We start from the raw sequence: 20,962 nt of genomic DNA, 5'->3' as shown, positions 1-20,962 counted from the left end.
TTATAAAACTCTAGTCAGGCCATATCTGGAGTATTGCATACAGTTCAGGTCTATAGGAAGGATGTGGAGGCTTTGGGGAGGCTGCAGAAAAGGTTCACCAGGATATTGTCAGGTTTAGAGGGCATGGATTATCATGAGAGGCTGGATAAACTTGGGTCATTTTCTCTGCGTAGCGGAGGCCAAGGGGAAATCTGATGGAGGTTTATCAGATTAGGAGAGGCATAGATAGAGTGACAGAGAGTATCTGTTTCCCAGGGTTGAAATGTCTATACTAGAGGGCAAGCAATACAGGTGGGGGAGTTCAAGGTGGATTTGGGGTAAGTTTTTACTCAGAGTGGTGGATGCCTGGAATGCACTGCCTGGTATGATGCTAGAGGCAAACACAGAGGTTTTTAAGAGACATTTGAATAGACACATGGATGCAAGGAAGATGGTGGGGTAGAAGGTAGGAGGGATTAGTGCTTGGGTGTTTTTGATTTGCTGTTTAGCTGGTTCAGCACTACACTGTGGGACAAATGGCCTGTTCTTGTGCTGTACTGTTCTATAGTCCAAGTCATCCCACAGCCTCTGCTGTTCCAATGAGAAACAAAAATCCAGTTTGTTTAAATTACTTATGACAACAGCCTTCCATTCCTAGCAACATCCTGGTTAATCTCTTCTGTATTCTAACTATTGCTTTCACTGTACTACATGTAGTGTAGTGACTGGAACTATACATAATACTCTAAGAATGGTCTAAGTAATGTTTTGTACGGCTGCAACATTATGTCCCAATTCTGTTACGTAGTGCCTTGGTCTATGAAAGCAAGTCCTCATTACTCATCACCCTATCTTGCCATTTTCCATGCCCTTTGGATTTGTACCCCAAGATCCCTCTCTAAATCAATGCTCCCAAGGTACCAGTCATTTACTTTGTCCTCTAAACCCGGCAATATCCTAGTAAAACTTTTCTGCAGCCTCTCCAAAGCTCAATATCTTTCCTATAGTGGGGCAACCAGAACCGTATGCAATACTCCAGATGTGGCCTAGCCACAGTTTTATAAAAAGTTTCAACATAACCTCTAACTTTTGAGCTCAATGCCTCAGAATATGACCTCCCAATGTTAATTGCCTCACACTCATCTGGATTTAATTTAATCCCCACCACTCCACAAAACACTCCTGTGTTGTATCCTTGGACAACACTCCTTGCTACCCAAGACTCCTTCAATTTTCATATCATCTATAAACAACTAATCATACCCCTTCCATTTTCATTCTCTTTCTATGATGAAGGTCTTGCACTGATCCCAAATATATTCTACAAACTTCTCAAATGAGATTGCATCAACCAAATGTTTCAGTAGTGAAACAGAGGCACAATCAATATATTAACCTATTGCATTGATCAATTTGTGATAAAATCTGTTTTATATACAAAAACTATATTTGGATTATTCAACTGAAATTCTAAATTGGGTATGATTTCACACTTGCTTAGGTGGCAGTTCAAGAAAGAGTGTTCTAACCAAGGTGAGCAACAACTAGCTGAAACGATGTACAATCAAGATGCAAAATGTTCTCAAAATGGAGCTGGCCTCTCAGAATTGAAACTTATGGTGAACTTTCCATTTAATTGAATTTCCATGTTACTAAATGCAAATCGTTTCTAAGCCAATTCTCATTACAGAACATATATTTATCATCTATTATGTAGCATCACAGAATTTCCTGCATTGGAGATATTCCAATATTGGAACCTAATAAAGTTTTATTCACATTAGTTATCACAAATAAAGTTGTTTAAAACAATAATACCCACATAAACAAAACTTTACAGTGCAGTATCCAACTGCCTGCTGGATTCATAAAGTCTATACCAATTAATTTCACAGAAACTTGAAAGAAGATTTAAATGGTGTCTATTAGCACCTTGTGTATGTATTATATTTATTTTTATTTATTTTATTAAATGATTTGAGGTCCATAAATAGGTACAGTTAACTGAGGCTCACCACGGTGATTAATTTGCCCTAGGGACCTGGCCAGTTCTGTGAACCAAGCTAGCTTTCAGCCTGATGATTTTGTTTTATAAAATCAATTTGCACTTAAATTATTCAAATCATTTACATTAGTTTGGCTGCCTTTGAGTCGATGGTGTTAGAGGAAAATTAGCAGAAAGCCTGGGAATATTAATGGCACACTTAGAATGATGACATTAGTTCAACTCCCCGTCAATACAGCATTTGAAACATAGCTGAATCTAAAAGATTACTAGATGGATTCTAAACGGAACATGTGGTATTGGCACTGCTGTACAAAGGTGCACCCAGCACCTCAAAGACCCACTCAGAGCCACCCATACAAAATCCTCCTAAACGGGGATTTTGATAATCTGGGAAAGGCATCCCAGAATTCAGGAGATTATACATTTCATGTAATATCCCAGGCTGCACTATGAACATGCCAATCCTTCCACCAGCAGGGTAGATTGCCAGAGGTAGCTGCACAACAGTACAGTTGGGAGAGAATTCGGAAGTACCTGGGTATGTTATATCCCAAAGCAGAAACAAATCCAACATGCCACTTAGCACTATCAACCCATTCTCGAATTTCTGCTGAGTAATGCAAGATCATTGACAGTGCTAGGCATTTACTCGAATAATAACCTCAGCAATTTCATTTCTACTAAAACACTGTATTCCAGTCCTTATTGTGGCCGTTGAAAAGAAATGACCAATTTCCTCATAAGTGGTTTAACAGCCTCTGCATTTAACCAAATATGGCCTAAAGGAAATCTCATCAAATTGTATAATTATGATTGTTGATGCCATTCAGGCCAGACCTAGGACACATACAAAATGCTGTATGCCATAGCCATCCTTGGCTGAAACAAGGACCTTCTCTCTGAGAATGAAAAATGGATAAATGAGTCTCCATTGGAGAGGGTGATGCACCAACAATAACTTGGAGACGTGAGGTGAGATATAGGCTTTTATTGGCCGGAAGAAAGAACAAGCAGCAAATGACCACCACACTACATCCTGGAGACTAAGGCCAGGCTCAGGCCTCAATCGCCTTTATACAGGGGTCTGTGGGAGGAGCCACAAGAACAGTCAGTGGGGGGGGGGGGGGGCGTGTCCAGACAGGTATATGTAGTTCACCACATTCACCCCCTCTTTGTTTTAAAAGAGAGTCCCCATGGGGCGAAGCTTCTTACAAGTATATTTACAGGTTAAGTCTATCTGGTGGTCGAACCTGTTGCTGCGATCTACGGAGCACTGGCTGTGATTGGAGGCACAGACCCTTCCTCAGTCTCCAGGATGTAGTGTGGTGGTCAATTGCTGCTTGTTCTTTCTTCCAGCCAATAAAAGCCAATATCTCGCCTCACATCTCTGACAGTTATTGATGGTGCATCAATTTTATTGGCTGAAAGAAAGAACAAGCAACAAGTGACCACCACATAACATCCTGGAGACTGAGGGCAGGGCTCAGGCCTCAATCACCTTTATACCGGGGTCTGTGGGAGGAGCCACAGGAGCAGTCAGTGGGGGGGGGGGGGGGCATGTCCAGACAGGTATATGTAGTTCACCACAGAGCATCCAGAGGAGATTCAGGGGAATGATTCTGTCAATGAAAAGGTTTACATATGAGGAGTGTTTAATGGCTCTAGGCCTGTATTTACTGGAGTTTAGAAGAATGAGAGATCATCTCATTGAAACCTTCGGAATATTGAAATGCCTAGATACAGTGGGTGTAGGGTGGATATCTCCTACACTGGGCGAGTCTTTGATCAGAAGGGACAGCCTCAGAATAGAGGGATGTCCATTTAAAACAGAGATAAGGAATTTCTTTAGGCAAAAGGTGGTGCATCTGTGGATTGCATTGCCACAGACAGCTGTGGAGACCATCATTGTGTATATTTCAAGTGTAGGTTGATAAGCTTTTGTTTAGTCAGAGCAAAGGTTACAGGGAAAAGGCCAAGGAAAGAGGTTGAGAGGACTAATAAGTCAGCCATGATGGAATGGTGGAGCAGACGCAATGGGCCGAATGGTTTGATTCTGCTCCTGTGTCTTATGGTGTCATGGTCTCGTATTCACTGATGATTCAGTGTTCCATTCTCAACACTTCCATGAAAGAGTTTGTATCAGCAAGCCGCACAACTCCAATATTCAGACGAGCTGGGGCACAGTTTAGATATGTTATTTGCTGCAGAAATGTCAGACACTGACCATTTCCAGTGACAGGCTACCACTATTCCTTGACATCAATCACATAACTAACACTGGATGCTCCATCAGTAACTTCCAAGCATCAGCGCCGACAAGGAGCTTATCCAGAGCCAACCATGTTAGAATTATAGTTATACTCCCAAATCTACATTCTGATATGTAAAGGCAAATATTCAAATAGCTAGGATGAGTACAACTCCAACAACAATCAATAATTTCAACATCCTCCATGCCAAATATTTCTACTAAACAGAATCCTCATCTGTCAACTGAACAAATAGTTCACTTCTACCATATTAGAGGGCAGTGAGAAATCTCCAAAATACATTGATCATACAAACAATTTCAGATCCAATGAAAAAAATTTCTCAAACTCTAAATAAAATGTACTCCTTTACCTCCTACAAGAAAAAATGTATGCAAGTTACACAATTCAGACCAATGAATAATTGTCATGGATTTAAAGCTGGCTTGGCCAAATAAGACAGGGCAGTGGTGGAACTGGATTATTTTGACTGGAGGGCTATTAACTGTTGTTGTTCTGCAGGGATAGTGCCTGGACTTCTGTCAATTTTTGTCATTTACAAGCCTACCAATCAGTTTTGGTCCAAATATTAGAGTTATGGATAGTGAGGAAGTCTCTTAAAGATACAATATTATACAGATCAGTGGGAAAATATGGGCAGAAAAAAAATGGCAAATGGAGTTGGAGGGTTATAGATAGACCATATGCCGGCAGATGGGATTAGCTTAAATTGGCATCAGAGTCCACACAGACATTATGGGCCAAAGGCCTGTTCCTATACTGTCCTGTGATCTATGTTCAAATGCTTCTCTGATAATACGCTGATGATTTTATCAATTTTCCTATACTAATAACCACCCTACAAGTTGATAAAGTTGACTTCAGACCCAGTAACATAAATAGCACATGCAACTCTTCCCATGATGCTGCATCGTTCTCTCTGGTCTATTTGACTGTGGACTCTGATTAATGGGTCACATTGGGAAGATGTGAACCTTTTGGCCCAGTTAAGCGTCTGCCCTGATTAGCCAAAATTTCATGGAAGCAGTTAAAATGTAGTTTGTCTTTTTTTTAAAAAAATACCTTTTTTAACTGAGTAACAAATTATGTATTTAAGATGTATTTAAGTATGTATGTACTTAAGTAAGATGTATGTATTTAAGATCCGCTGCTCAGTCTTAAATTCGAAACAATCTTTTTATGATATCTGGGGACCTCTCCTAAATTACTTTTCTGATTTATAAAGTTTAACAGTGCACAGACTTTTATGTATATTTTTATCTTCTCTTAAGCGAATATGTTTTCTTTTCTAATTTATCCATTATCATCCATCAGCCTTTTTATTTGGTAGTTGGTAGAGGGTTGACTTTTTTTTATATAAAAAATTTATTTTATGATGTATGACCTATCTTTAAATTTTTGATTACAGAGCAGTATACTTTATGTGTTATGCTATAACATTTTGATCAATTTTATCACAATATATGAATGTACACAAGTTATGTTGAGATGTATCTATGTGTTGCACTCTGTAAATCTTGTTTTTTTCTTCTGAATAAAAATATTGTAAAAAGAAAGATGAAATACCGAACAAATTTGAACAATCAATACTATTACAGTACTACAAATCACCATTAATTCCCAATAGCTATCAATGGAAGATCTGCACTGCATGCTCTTCCAGCTGTAAATGAACAAAATCAGCGTAGACACCTAGTGTAGATAATGGACCGCCTTCATACAATTTTCAACACTGAATCCTCCAAATCTTCATTGTCATTATAAAATTTAAGATGATTATCAATACCTTCAAATTCTTTGCAGTTCTTAACTTGATGAAGTAGTGAAATCATTTCACTTTCACACAGCTGTTTCTGGCATCTCCAAGCCCGAATACTGGAACCTGCACTGAGCAAAACTTTCTAATTTCTCAACTATCAGTGACAAAAATCACTGCTTTTTGCACACTAGCACATGCAATGCGCTATTTAAGAACTGTTCACTCTAAGCACAGTGTAGTGTCTAACAGCCACACAAGTGCACGCTAGTTAGAAACTTCGGCAAGTCTCTTGTCCCAACTAAGTGACATAGTGTCCCAAATAAATGAAGGGAATCCCGTCTAATTTCTCAATTTGTTTTTGTTCCATTTTTGTTGTCGATATGACCGATTAACTGATGGCCTAACTAACCGGAATCCACTGTTTAAATTTCACACCTCAGCGTTAAATCTATATTGGTTAGTAGAGTCTCTGAATTTAAAATTTTTTAACTTTTAAATTTAAAATTTCATTCTCTTTATTGCAAGTATTGTAACTTGGACAAAGCACCTGAACAAGAGTGGTTGCTGGACTTTCTGAACACAACCTCAGAATATTTTCACAACATTTCTGTGTATCTTTTAAGTTAATTCCAATTCAAAATGAGTAACTTCTAACTTCATAGGGTACTAATTATAAAAATTATTTGTTCTGTACATAAAAATCAAGGCAGACACTTGTTAGACAACTTGATATTATTTCATCAGTATCAGAGGTTACTTTTTTGCCTTTCTAAATTTACAAATATCATTTTATTCAAGTCAACACAGCTTTTTCCTCAAAAGCTCCTGCTTCTTGTGTTTATCACGTCACGTCATTTTGTAATACCCAGGCAGGACAATTGCTACTCAGATTACTGTATGCCATCACATCCACACAGAGCATACAGTAAACAAAGAGGTCTGCCTGGCTGAGCCCTTTTTAAAAGGTAAACCAGAATTTGCATTAATCTTGCTATCACTACTCTCTCCTTTTGGGTCGCTTCACTCTGTTTTTGCACAAAGTAACAATACAACAAAAGGAAGTTTTTATTTTGCAATCATTAAAAATGTTACACAATAAAAGCTTACCTTGTTTCCAAAGTACCACAATTTTTATTTTCAAATCTGTGGAGTTAGGAGGACAGTACATTCTGAGCATTTCAGATGTGAATGGATTAGTCCTTAGTTGGTCTTTAAGATCAGTTTTTGTCTGCGAGCTGGAATTCTCACTTGCACACACTGCCATGCAGCTGTCCAGCTTCCCTCAGACAGCTGACAAACAGCAACTGCATAAGCACAATGACGCACAACACTAAGCTGCCGTGGAAAGGAGTGGAGCTTGAAAAAAAGTGGGTGGAGCTTTGTGGCTTGCAGTAGTGTCCATCCCCAGCTTGGCGAACAGTCAAAGAGCTGCCCAACAAGCGCACGGGGCCCCAACTGTGCTATTCCAGAAATGCTGACTGTGCCTCTACCATGTCCGCTTACGGCAGTTTGTTGAAGCATTGTACGAGGCAATCCAATTGAATACTGTAAAAATATCACTAAAATAAAAGCACGAATCTAAGCCACAGGGATTTAACAACTTATTTTGCAAGTGCTTCCCATTAAGGATGTTTCTATATTAGTTGAAAGCTTGAAGGCCTTTAAATATAGAGGGGGAGAAATTGGATAGTGCATTAAAAACTGTGCAGCATTCGTACTATACAATTAATCCATGCTTGTTTGATTCAATACACAAGAGTCTGTGCCCCAACCTCATAGCCATGATAGCAGAACTCAGTCAATGTCTGTCACACCGCTTATTGCATTAGTACTTATTCACAGACAGCAGTCCTGGAATTAACCCCCAGCCTCCTCTAGATCGTGCAGAATGAGGCCATTCGATCCATCTAAACAGTGGGCGTTTGTTGAAATTAGTTTCAAGTGCGTTTGGAGAGAGAACTTTGGAGAGAGAAGACTGCTGCAGGCCATAATCGCAGTACAAACAAGACTGTAGGTACACAATTTTTCAGCTGAAGTTTTGACACCTCGAAAGGTGAGAAAGGCAGACTACTCTTTCAGTTAGGACCAAGACTGAAGCTCCCAGAATAGGGATATACTAGAAAAATGTTTTAAATGACCTCACACATATAGTTTGGAACAGTAAAGGCATTAATAAATCCCAATTCTTTACAATCATAATTAATCTCAAAGCTGTTCCAAGCAGTGGCCATGGAGCATGAGGTTAGAGATATAATTACGCCCTCTCACCCAACAATCTCTACCATTAAATCATACCTTCACTCATACTCCATCATACCCTCAGTTACATATATCCCACCCCTATCTCACAAAACATTCAGAAAGGACAAAGATATCATTCAGAATATTGTAATGTACAATACACACAAATTCATAGCACTTCCTGAATGATCAGGTAGTATTCACTGACAGCATCAGTTGACAACTAGTCGTCAATTCCACCTCCATCAATTCTAACTGATGGAGATATGGTCATCACCAAAGTAGCCACCCTGAAGTTAGTGATAGCTCAAACATCACAGAAGATGATTAAAAGGCTAATTCCAATCCATCTTTTTGATCCAGTTCTTTTCTGATTTATGACATTCAAATGGCATGAGAACACACTCCTTAGTGTCTCATTTAATCTCATCTAGACTCTACAGCATTGCCGTATATCTCGGTAACATTTGCTGGTTACCGAGTCACAAGATAGTCAAACAACAAATTTAATCTCCAAAAGTCTTATTGCTTTAAGAGCTGGGATCTGCACAGTGAGGAACTGGCACAGGTAGGCTGCAGCCAGAATAGGAAACCATGATGCAGCTCATCATTGAGAAGAGGGAATGGAGAAGTCCAACAGCTTTCTTACATTGAGTTTGACAAATCCATCCTTTCCACCAGAAATGCTAACTTGCTACCCTCCATGAAATGGCACCAGTTGACTGATGTGCCAACTCCCACTACAGGCTACCAAGATTATAGATCTGGGTGCTAGTCTTCAAGTCAGTTTTCATGGTGTCGCTCAGCAGAAGCTGAAACTCTGATGAAATCTCTGAATTTTGACTATCTAGGCCCAGAGTTATGACCTGCTCTTCACGCCAATCTGCCACAAGCTGCGCAGCATGGGCAGCACTGCTACCATGCAACAGGACAAGCAAAGGCACATGGAAGGCGGCACCAAGGACATACAGAAGAGTAACTGGAATAAAAACAACAGATCCTGAAAAACTAAAACCTAAGAGCAAATCTTGGAAGCACTCAAAGGTCAAGGAAGGTAAACAGAACTTGTAACAGTTTTTCTGCAAACTCCATTCCTTCCACTTTCTGAAACATAAACTTACTACTTTTCCCATTCTCAGGAAGGGCCCCGGACCTGAACTCCACATATGTAATTAAAGCCATTTGCTACACTGGCTCCTACTGTCCATCCAAGAGGAAGGCAATAATTATCTCTCCCCCAGAGTAACGTGCTGGCAATCAAACAAGAGGACATACCTAACACCTCCTACAGCTGCCTGAAAGGAACCCAAGGTCAAGTAGTGGAGATCCACTTTGACCTTTATTGCCACAATCTGAACAATCCTGGCACAACTATGGCTAAAGCTGTCGGCATCATTGTAAAGGATTTGCACTACCAGCCGCCTGCTCTCCATGCCAGGTCATGTGCTTGCAACAGAATTCTGTACTATATAATTTGCAGAGGAATACAAGGTTCCCTACAAATATGCACTCAAATCCACAAAGATCATCCACAGAGCTGAACAAGAAAATATATCAACCCAATAAATCTCACCATATGCTCTGCTTGACATATCAAAAAGCAAGTGAATCACAAAGAATTAAGTAAAACATTGATTTTATTCCATCACTTTCAGGGATCTTGCTTCGCATTCAACAGTCACTTATTGATCTATTGGGATTTTACATACTACTACTTCAAACCCAATAAATGAGCTGAACCAATTTGTACAGTCAAAAACAAGAGTGATTCAATATCAACCGCATCTATCAGTCGAAACACTATGATATATGTATGCTTACCTATAGAAAACAGAGCTCAGTAAATCGACCAAGCCACTTTACTCACTTAAAACATCAGCAGTTGCCGTTTGCATGTGCTGTGCACGTTACATACATTTTGAATTATATTTTATTAACTTATTTGTGATAAATATTTATATTATGTTCTGTGTGCAATACATGTATTGTGGGTGCACTGTGGTCCAGAGGAATATTGTTTCATTTGGACGTACATGAACAGTAGGATGACATAAACTTAACTTATAAAATGTAAATAATACAAAATAGTAACAAAAAGGTATTAACATTTTCATTAATTATATAGGAACATTCAGTTGAAACTAAACTTTTAAATGCATTTAGAAAGATTTGCACATACCACAAAGTTAATCAAATAGACAATAGACAGTAGGTGCAGGAGTAGGCCATTCGGCCCTTCTAGCCAGTACCACCATTCTCTGTGATCATGGCTGATCATACACAATCAGTACCCCGTTCCTGCCTTCATCTCAAATCCCTTGACCCCGCTATCTATAAGAGCTCTATCTAACTCTCTCTTGAATGCATCCAGAGACTTGGCCTCCACTGCCTTCTGGGGCAGAGCATTCCACATATCCACCACTCTCTGGGTGAAAAAGTTTTTCCGCATCTCTGTTCTAAATGGCCTACCCCTTATTCTTAAACTGTAGCCTCTAGTTCTGGACTCACCCATCAGCGGGAACATGCTTCCTTCCTCCAGTGTGTCCAAGCCCTTAATAATCTTATATGCTTCAATCAGATCCCCTCTCATCCTTCTAAATTCCAGTGTATACAAGCCCAGTCGCTCCAATCTTTCAACATATGACAGTCCCACCATTCTGGGAATTAACCTTGTGAACCTACACTGCACTCCCTCAATAGCAAGAATGTCCTTCCTCAAATTTGGAGACCAAAACTGCACACAATACTCCAGGTGGGGTCTCACCAGGGCCCTGTACAGCTGCAGAAGGACCTCTTTACTCCTATACTCAATTCCTCTTGTTATAAAAGCCAGCATGCCATTAGCTTTCTTCATGTTTTCTGCTGCCTCGTAGAAGATTTTTGAACTAATAATGGAGTTTTCCATTTCTACAAATATATCTTTGAAGAAATTATGATAAACTTCACACAACTAAAGGCATTTTACTACAGTTATCCTGGACTAAAGGGACTTCTAGCCATACTTGTCTGGAATAGTAATGTAGCTCTGCAGGCCACCTGAAGTAAATTACTACTCCAGACAGAAAATGACAAATATTCTTTTGTTATTTTACTGATTTCCAAGTGTCCCTTTCTGGCAAATAGACATCAGAAAGCTACCTACCAATTTGAAATAAATTATCTCAATGCTCCAACAATTTTTAAAATTAGCAATGTTTACAATTACCAAAACATACATACATACTTACAACTTCTAACACAAAACTTTAACCCGAGTACACATAGTAGAAAATGAAACTTTTTAATCATGCAGAAAGAGTACAGAGCACAGAAGGTGACATCCATCCACATACAACACCCAACTTGTGCTAGTTTGTGAAATCAACTACAGTGGATTCTGATTAATTAGGCTATTGGTTAATCAGGGCAGCCACTTATTTGGGACTATTCTTAAGAAACAAAAACTAATGGAGAAAATAGCCAGGATTTGCTTCATTGGTTTGGGACACTATGCCATTTAATTGGGACACAAGACTGTTGCCAAACATTTTCTAACCAGCACCAGTTGCGTACCCTCACTGTGCTTAAGGTGAACAGCTTTTAAAGAGGTTCAGTTGTGTGTGTCTGTGTTCAAAGAGTAGTGAACTTTGTCACTGACAGTTGGAGAGAAACAAGCAGCAAGACAATGCAGAACTACTTTCCCCTCATTGCTGCTCCAATCATTCAGGTTTGGAGATGTCAAAAATGGCTGTGAGTGAGAAATGAAACAATTTTGCTACTTCAACAAGTTAGAAACAATGAAGAATAAAAGGTTTCGACAATCAATTTGAATATTAAAATGAAAATGAACATTTGAAGGAGGCAATCATTGTATGAAGGCAGTCCGTTATCTCCACCAGCCATCTGCACTGATCTCGTTCATTTACAGATAAAGAACATGATAGCACACATTGGATGAATTCCTCCGTCAATAACTAATACAGTTTTATAGTACTGCAGGAGCATTGGTAGTGTTCTAATTAGTACTGCATTTTATTTAAATGCATAATTTGTTACTCAGTTGAACAGAAGTTTGTCTTTTTATACCTTTTTGACTATTTCCACGAAACTTTGGTTAATTAGGGCAGCTGTTTAATTGGGCCAAAATGTATTGGTGTCAATGTGTTTCAATTAACCAGCATCCACTGTGATGGATTTATAATATTTTTTTCCAGGAAACCAGTTACTATTAGTTTTCTGTACAAAGTTCATGTGGGGGTGGAGTTCTAAAGCTACAATTTAAAATGTGTCACTGATTACAGGCACAGAATTGGAGCAAAGCTGAAATTTATTGGGGCTGAAGATCTTAGTTTGAAATTTTCCTCAGAATTTTGCCAAGGAATTAGCACATGCTAGACTTTGCTTGCTGTCTAAATATGAATGTTTTAATACTTCAACCCACTGGGTCAGTGGCAGGTGTACTAGTAGAGAAACTGGGGGGTGGGGGAAGCAGGGAGGCAGAGCCAGATCATCAGATGAAAGTACATGGGGTACTACATGAGGTATCGTAGGTTCATCCTTAATGTGCATGCATACAATGCCATACATTTAGATTATGGAATCTTATCGTGGTACCTCTGTTCTTCATCCCCCCCAATATCTAGTACCTGTATCAGAGTCAGAGCAGGCTGCTTGTCTAATGAGATTCAGTAACCAAGTAACATCAGTAACCAAGTAACATCAGCAACCAACTTGCAATTTTGAAATTCCATAGTCATCCAGCAAAAGGCTGACTTGATCCAAGAGCTCTTAGATACCCTGGAAAATCCTGGAGAAACTACATGACAGACATTAACTGAGCCATAAATCTGAGGCTCAGAGCAAGAATGGTAGGGCACAGAAATGCACTTTTTGGCCTACCATGTCCATGTAAACCTCTCTGCACTGATCTCATTGCCAGCAATAGGGCAGCATTCTTCGCAAACACGAGGAAATCTGCAGATGCTGGAAATTCAAGCAACACACACAAAAAGCTGGTGGAACGCAGCAGGGCAGTCAGCATCTATAGGAAGAAGTACAGTCGACGTACAGTTGCCAGGAATAGTCCTGACGAAGGGTCTCGGCCTGAAACGTCGACTGTACTTCTTCCTATAGATGCTGCCTGGCCTGCTGCGTTCCACCAGCATTTTGTGTGTGGGGCAGCATCCTTCTATACTCTAAGTGAAGTTCAGGTGGAGAAGGTGTACCAACCAGTAGAACACATGAGAACAGTAAGGCCTATTCTCCAAACATTTCACTTAAATTCCCAGCTGAAATACTGCTACATGTGACAACAAACAATTCATTCTTTTCCCTCATTATCTGTAGTGTACAATTCACAAATCATAGCCTGTAAACAAAGATTGTTTAGTTAGTCTCTCCCTGCAGCATGTAAAGCTACTTTTTGCATACCTCTGTACTTCAGAAACCTTATCCAGCCTCATCTGAACATGGAAGTGAGAGTTGGCCCTCTTCTCTTGCTATCAATGGTGTGGTGCTCACAGATGAAAATCTATTATTTTAGTCTTCATAAGGAAATGTATCACAGAGAGGCTGTACAGAGAAGATTCACTAGGTCAATTCCTGGAAAGAATTAATTGTCATGCTAAGAAAAATTAATAAGTTTGGTCATATATTCATTGCAACATTCAAAGCTAATCTTATTGAAAGATACAGGATTCTAAGGGAGTTGGCAGGATGAATGGTGATGCGATGGTTTCCCCTTATACAATTATCTAGATTTAGAGGACAGGCTTCAAAATAAGAGGTCATCCACTTACAGTAGAGATGTGGAGAAATTTCTTCTGAGGTTTGTGTGAATTTCTTCACAAACCTCCAAAGAGCTCTGGAGATAGGATCATTAAATATATTCAAGAGGTGGGCAGGCAAAGAGTGGATAAAGTAATGTTGAGCCCAAGACAAACATCCATAATCTTATCAAGAGAAAGAATACTTGGACAACTTGGATCTACTTCAAGATCTGCATACCACCACAACTGGTCAACCACAGATGCCATTTCTCTGGCTCTTCACTCTGTTCTGAACCACCTAGACAACAGGAACTTGTACAATAGGCTTCTGTTCATCGACTCCAACTTGACATTCAGCATAATCATTCCACACAAATTCATCATCCAGCTTCAAGGCTTCCTCATCGGTAGACCTCAAACAAACGAGGATGGGTAACATCTCCTCCTCACAGGTACTCCTGAAGTTTACGTGCTTAGCCCTCTGCACTACTCTCTATACATACAACTGTGTAGCTATACACAGCTCAAAATGCCATATACAAATTCATGGACTACACCACTCTTGGTGGACGAATTACAAATGGTGATTGGGTCAGCTTACTGGAGCGAGATAAAACACTCAGTCAAGTGGTATCACAGCAACAATTAATTGTTGACTTCAAGAAGCAGGAGGACGGCAAACATACGCTTGTACATCATTCTACATTGGGAAATTGGCAGTGGAGAGTCAACAGCTTTAAATCCCTGGGCATTAATATATTGGATGACCTGTCATGGGCACAACACATAAACACAATCACAAGTAAGGCGCCCCAGGGTCTGCTTAAAAACATTTACTTGTCACCAAACACTAACAAACGTATAGAATTACCATTGAAAATTGCTTTGCATAACGTTTTGGTACAGTCATTCAAATATGTAGGAATTCAAGAAGCTAGAGTAGTGGACTCAACCCAATGCATCATGGGCCCATCCCTCACCACCACTGTTAGCATCTACAGGAGGAACTCCCTCAAGAAAGAAACACTCAAAGATTCCCAACACTTGGGCCATGTCACGTTCCCAGAGTTAATATCAGGCAGGAAGTAAAGAAGTCTATATTTCCACACCACCAGATTTTAGAACAGTTACTTCCCTTCAGCCATTTGATTCTTGAACCAACCAGCACAGCCCTAATCTCTAGAGTTTAGCAACATAATGACTGCTCTGATATTTGTACTAAAATGTACTTTTGTTCTAACTGTATTATTTCTTGTAAAAACTAAACATATCGAACACATTTATGTTTTACTTGTGAATGTTGCTTACAATATGCTATGATGGTAATCATGCAAGGAAGATTGTCATTACATTTGTTCATGCATGTACTGATACGTATCATAATAAACTCTACTTTAACTCCAAAGGCCCAACTGCTACTAATATGCTGTGCCTCATCTTTTTCCTCTCACGACAAGCAACACACACAAGATGCTGGAGGAACTCAGCAAGCCAGGCAGCATCAATGGAAAAGAGTACAGTCGATGTTTTGGGCCAAGATCCTTCAGGAGGACTTCAAAGGGTCACAGCCCAAAACATCAGCTGTACTCTTTTCCACAGATGCTGCCTGGCCTGTGGAGATCCCCCAGCATTTTGTGTGTGTTGCTTAGATTTCCAGCATCTGCAGATTTTCACTTGTTTGAGATTGAATTTCCAATCAGACCATGCCTTGCTTCTTTGTAAAGTTCTTCAGGCAGAAGCAGAGAAGTAGTTTCCCAGCATGGAACAGCTGAAGCCATTTAATGACTTCCTTTCTATCAAACTTTTATTTCGTGACAGAGAAGATGTAGGAATAAAATACTCACCGAAATCTGACTGCTGTGAAGGCCAGATTTAAATTTGAAAATTGTCAGAAATAAGGACTCTATAGATGTCCTTGGCAACTCCTGATGGGACCCTGTGCAAACAAGCTATTACAGCTGGAGTCTGAATGTCTAACTGTAACTCTTATTATTGGTCTCAGCAACAACACAAGTATACCACAAAGCACAAAAGGCGGCTTTTAAAAATAATTAGCACAGAATAAATTATGCAATATCTCAATTATTTCAGGGCAGATTAGGGCAGATTATCTTCTCCAAACATGCACATTGCAATGAATAGTAACATGTATAAGAAAATGCACCAAAACTTTAGGCTTCATATATGGAAATCTTAGAGAAAATAAAAGTGCTGCATTTTGTAGTGTAATCAATATTTAAGTAATACATAAATATAACGTTTGATTTAGCATTCTTTGTTACTTACATAATTCATTATGGGTTATATGTAAAAGTATGTGAATGGCCTATGCCATTACATCACCACATCATGTGTGAGTGCTTCACTAAAGAAAAAGTAGAGCAGACCATCAACCCAGCTCCCAGCTCCTGTGTTTTTCTTCTGTTTAATTTCTGGAGTTACAAAACAGTAGAGTCAGTTTTAAGATGAACCTGAGACAACTACCAACCTGTAGCACAGCATGTGTTTCCTCAGAAGGGAAGGAAGATGGTTGAGTTTTAAAAAAAAGACAGACATTGGACAGAAGCCAAGGACCAGGTTGCCCAGGCTCTCAGTGTTACTAGTAAGGCATGATTGTTAACAGTAAGGATGACAAGAAGCATCTCCAAAATGTCAAGACAATGTTAAAAAGATTAGAAGATTATAGGCTATGACTTCTAGTTCTTGTCTCACCTAACTGGAGGAAGAAAAAAAACCCAGCATCACCCATCTATACCCATCATCCTATCATTACCCTCATAAATGTGTATGCCTCAGTAAGATCTCCCTCATTCTCCCGTACTCCACGGAATAAAGTTCTAACCTATTCAACATTTCCCTATAACTCAGGTAGTCAAGTCCCAGCAACATCTCTTCTGCACTCTTTAAAGCTAATTGATGTCCTTCCTATAGGTAGCGACCAGACTGCACAAAAAAAACTCCAAATTCCACCTCACCAACATCGACTGTTTATTCCCCTCAATAGATCCTGCCTGTCGTGCCAAGTTCTCTCTCGTGTGTTGCTCAAGATTTCCAGCATCAGCAGCATCTTGCATTTCTGAATGTAGTTGCTCTTCACTGTCAATTATACTTCTAACTTCGAAGGCATAGTACTTTGTCCTTTCAAGATATTTGACTGAGGTTTCGGTCTTTACACAAATATCCCATTATATACTGGTAGCCAACCTTGTTGTTAATAAACACACAGTTAATAAATAGTCACTGAAGAACCTTGGAGTATTTATATTATATTAAAATACTACACAAATTCAAATTGTTATTTAATTGTAAAAATATACTGAAATTATGCTATCTGCGTTGTCAAATTTTTCACAAGCATCTAACATACTGTACTGAAAAACTTGGTCTTAAATCCCCATAACTAATAACTTGGCAGATGACCTATTTATTTCTAATAATCCTACATCATTTACTTTTCATTCTTCAAGTTATTATACCACATCAGTGTGCAGCTGACGATATGCAACGACTGCTCAAAACAGTAAAACTAAAACTTTTAATTTGCAATATTAAAAAGTTCTAATGATGGAAAATTATTTGATCCATATAAAATTTCCATCTACTTAGAAAATACATGTCTGGGCAGAGTCTGATGCAGAGACCATTAGAAACAGCGAGTACCCAGTAGCATCTGATGTCCTCGAGTTTAGTTGCTTTTAATGCCCAGTTACACGTAAATAATTAACAGAAAAAAAATTGTTTAATACCAAACCATGTAAAAGAGCATTCAAGAACAACTCATCAAATTAGATGTTTCTAATGGCATCTCAGCTTTTCAGTTATATATACACTAATAGTGTAAAATATCAGATTGACTTTACCAACTTGTATAGTAAAGAGTATCAAGTTATGGGCTAGGGAATTTCACTTGTGCAGAGGTGTCATAGTAAAACAAAGATAATCTAAAATTTAATGCATGGTTTCCTGTTCTCCCTCTTGCAGCTGAGATCTTTGCTTTTCTGGTCATTAATATCCAAGTGTTATTTTACAACAAGCTAGTTAGTCAATTTATTAAACAGGATAAACCTTATAGACCTTTATCTTAGAAGACCATAAGATATAAGAGCAGAATTAAGCTATTTGGCCCATCAAATCTACCCCCACCATTTCATCATGACTGATCCAATTTTCCACTCAGCCCCAATCTCCTGTTTTTACTCCGTATCCCTTCATGCCCTGACCAACCAAGAATCTATCAACCTCTGCCTTAAATATACATAAAGACTAGGTCTACACAGCTGCCCATGACAAAGAATTCAACCGATTCACCATCTGGCTAAAGAAATTCCCTCTCATCTCTGTTCTAAAAGGACCCCCCTCTATTCTGAGGCTGTGTTCTCTGGTCTAAGACTCTCCCACCATAGCAAACATCCTCTACACATCCACTCTATCAAGGCCTTTCAATATTCAATAGATTTCAGTGAGGTCACCCCTCATTCTTCTGAATTCCAGTGAATACAGGCCCAGAGCCATCAAATGCTCTTCATATAACAAGTTATTCAATCGTAAAATCATTTTCTTGAATCTCCTTAGAACCGTCTCCAGTTTCAGCACATCCTTTCCAAGATGAAGGGCCCAAAACTGCTCACAGTACTCCAAGTGTGGCCTTACCAGTGCTTCATAAAGCCTCAACATTACATCTTTCCTTTTATATTCTAGTCCTTTCAAAATGAATGCTAATGTTGCATTTGCCTTCCTCACCACAACCTGCAAGTTAACCTTTAGGATCTATTCCCAAGTCCCTTTGCACCTCAGTTATTTTAGTATTTTCTCTCCATTTAGAAAATAGTCAACCCTTTCCGACACTTTCCAACACTATTCCATCAACCACTTCTTTGCCCATTATCCTAATCTGTCTGTCCTTCTGTCACCTCTCTACTTCCTCAAAACTACCAGCCCCTCCACTTATCTTCAAATTCTCTGCAAACTTTGCAACAAAGCCATCAATTCCATCATCTAAATCACTGTCATGTAATGTAAAAAGAATCAGTCCCAACACAGACCTCTGTGGAAAACCATTAGCCACCAGCAGCTAGTCAGAAAAGGCTCCCTTTATTCCCATTCTTTGCCTTCTGCCAATCAGCCACTGCTTTATCCATGATAGGATCTTTACTGTAATACTACGGGCTCATAGCTTGATAAAGCAGTGTCATGTGTGCGGCACCTTGTCAAAGGCGTTCTGAAAATCCAAGTACACAACATCAACAGATTCTCCTCTGTCTATTCTGCTTGATACTTTTTCAAAGAATTCCAACAGAACTGTCAGGCAAGACTTTCCCTTAAGGAAATCATGCTGACTACGGTCTATCACGTGCCTCCAAGTACCCTGAGACTTTATCCTTAATAATTGTCTCCAACATCTTCCCGACCACTGACGTCAGACTACTCTTCCGGAACCATTCCAGAATCTATTGATCCTTGCAAGATCATTACTCATGCCTCCACGATCTCTTCAGCCACATCTTTCAGAGGTGTATACCGTCTGGTCCAGGTGACTTATCTACCTTCAGATGTTTCAGGTTCCCCAAGAACCTTGTCTCTAGTTATGGTAACTTCACTCACTTCATGCCCCCTGACACCTGGAACTTCCACCATACTGCTCAGGTCTTTCACAGTGAAGACTGATGCAAAGTACTTATTCAGTTCAGCTGCTATTTTGTTGTCCCCATTACTACCTCTCCAGCATCATTTTCTAGCAGGCTGATATCCACGCTCACCTCTCTTTTACACTTTATGTATCTGAAGAAACTTTTGGTATCCTCTTTAATATTATTGGCTAGCTTACTTTTGTATTCTATCTTTATCTTCATAACAACTTTTTTAGTTGCCTTCTGTTGGTTTTTAAAAACTTCCCACTATTTTGCTCTATTATTTGCCCTCTCTTTGGCTTTGGTGTTGGCTTTGACTTCTCTTGTTAGTCATGGTTGTGTCATCTTTCCTTTAGAATACTTCTTCCTCTTTGGGATGTATATATCCTGTGCATTCAAACTGCTTCCAGAAATTCCAGCCATTGCTACTCTGCTGTCATCCTTGCCAGTGTTCTTTTCCAATCAATTCTGACCAACGTCTCTCTCATGCCTCTGTACTTCCCTTCACTCCACTGTAATACTGATACATCTGACATTAGCTTCTTCTCAAATTTCAGGATGAATTTGATCATTTATGGCCACTTGTCCTCAAAGGTACTTTGACCTGAAGCTCTCTCATTAACTCTGGTTCATTGCACAGCATCCAATCCAGAATAGCGGATCCTCTAGTGGGCTCAACTTCCACCAGCTCTAAAAAGCCATCGCATAGGCACTCTAGAAATTTCACTTCCTGTAATCCAGCACCATCCTGATTTTCCCCAATCTACTTGCATACTGAAGTCCCCCGTGACTATTGTAACACTGCCCTTTTGGCATCCATTTTCTATCTTCTATATAAAAGGCCACATCCTTACTACTGTTTGGGGATCTGTATAAAACTCCCATTAGGGTCTTTTTACCCTTGCAGTTCCTTAGCTCTAACATTAGATTTAACATCTTCTGACCTTATGTCACCTCTTTCTAATTATTTTATTTAATTTTTTACCAACAGGGCAATGCCACCCCCCTGCCTTTCTGCCTATCCTTTCGAAACAATGTGTATCCTTGGACATTAAGCTCCCAGATATAATCCTTCAGTGATGCCTATAACATCATACCTGCCAATCTGCAACTGTGCTGCAAGTTCATCCACTGTATTCCATACACAGTGCGCTTTCAGATTCAATCCCTTCAGTCCTGTATTCATCCTTTTCCATTCTGTCTGCCCTTTACGTTACAACTCATCCTGTTGGCTACAGTTTTGCCGTATCAACAGCCTCTCTTCACTACACATTGCCTCTTTTTGTACACCAGCTACTTCATCTTCTGCAGTATTATCTGCCTTTCCTGCG

The 20,962-nt window shown here is 39.4% G+C and overlaps 1 protein-coding gene across 1 annotated transcript in view; it reads right to left on the bottom strand.

Moving 5' to 3' along the window:
• Window positions 1-20,962, bottom strand: part of LOC132403992 (uncharacterized) — a 63,265-nt gene that overhangs the window by 7,615 nt on the left and 34,688 nt on the right. The window lies entirely within an intron of this gene.

This window comes from Hypanus sabinus, chromosome 2 (genome assembly GCF_030144855.1).
Source record: "Hypanus sabinus isolate sHypSab1 chromosome 2, sHypSab1.hap1, whole genome shotgun sequence".
Taxonomy (NCBI): domain Eukaryota; kingdom Metazoa; phylum Chordata; class Chondrichthyes; order Myliobatiformes; family Dasyatidae; genus Hypanus; species Hypanus sabinus.
This window is presented reverse-complemented; position numbering and strand designations above follow the sequence as displayed.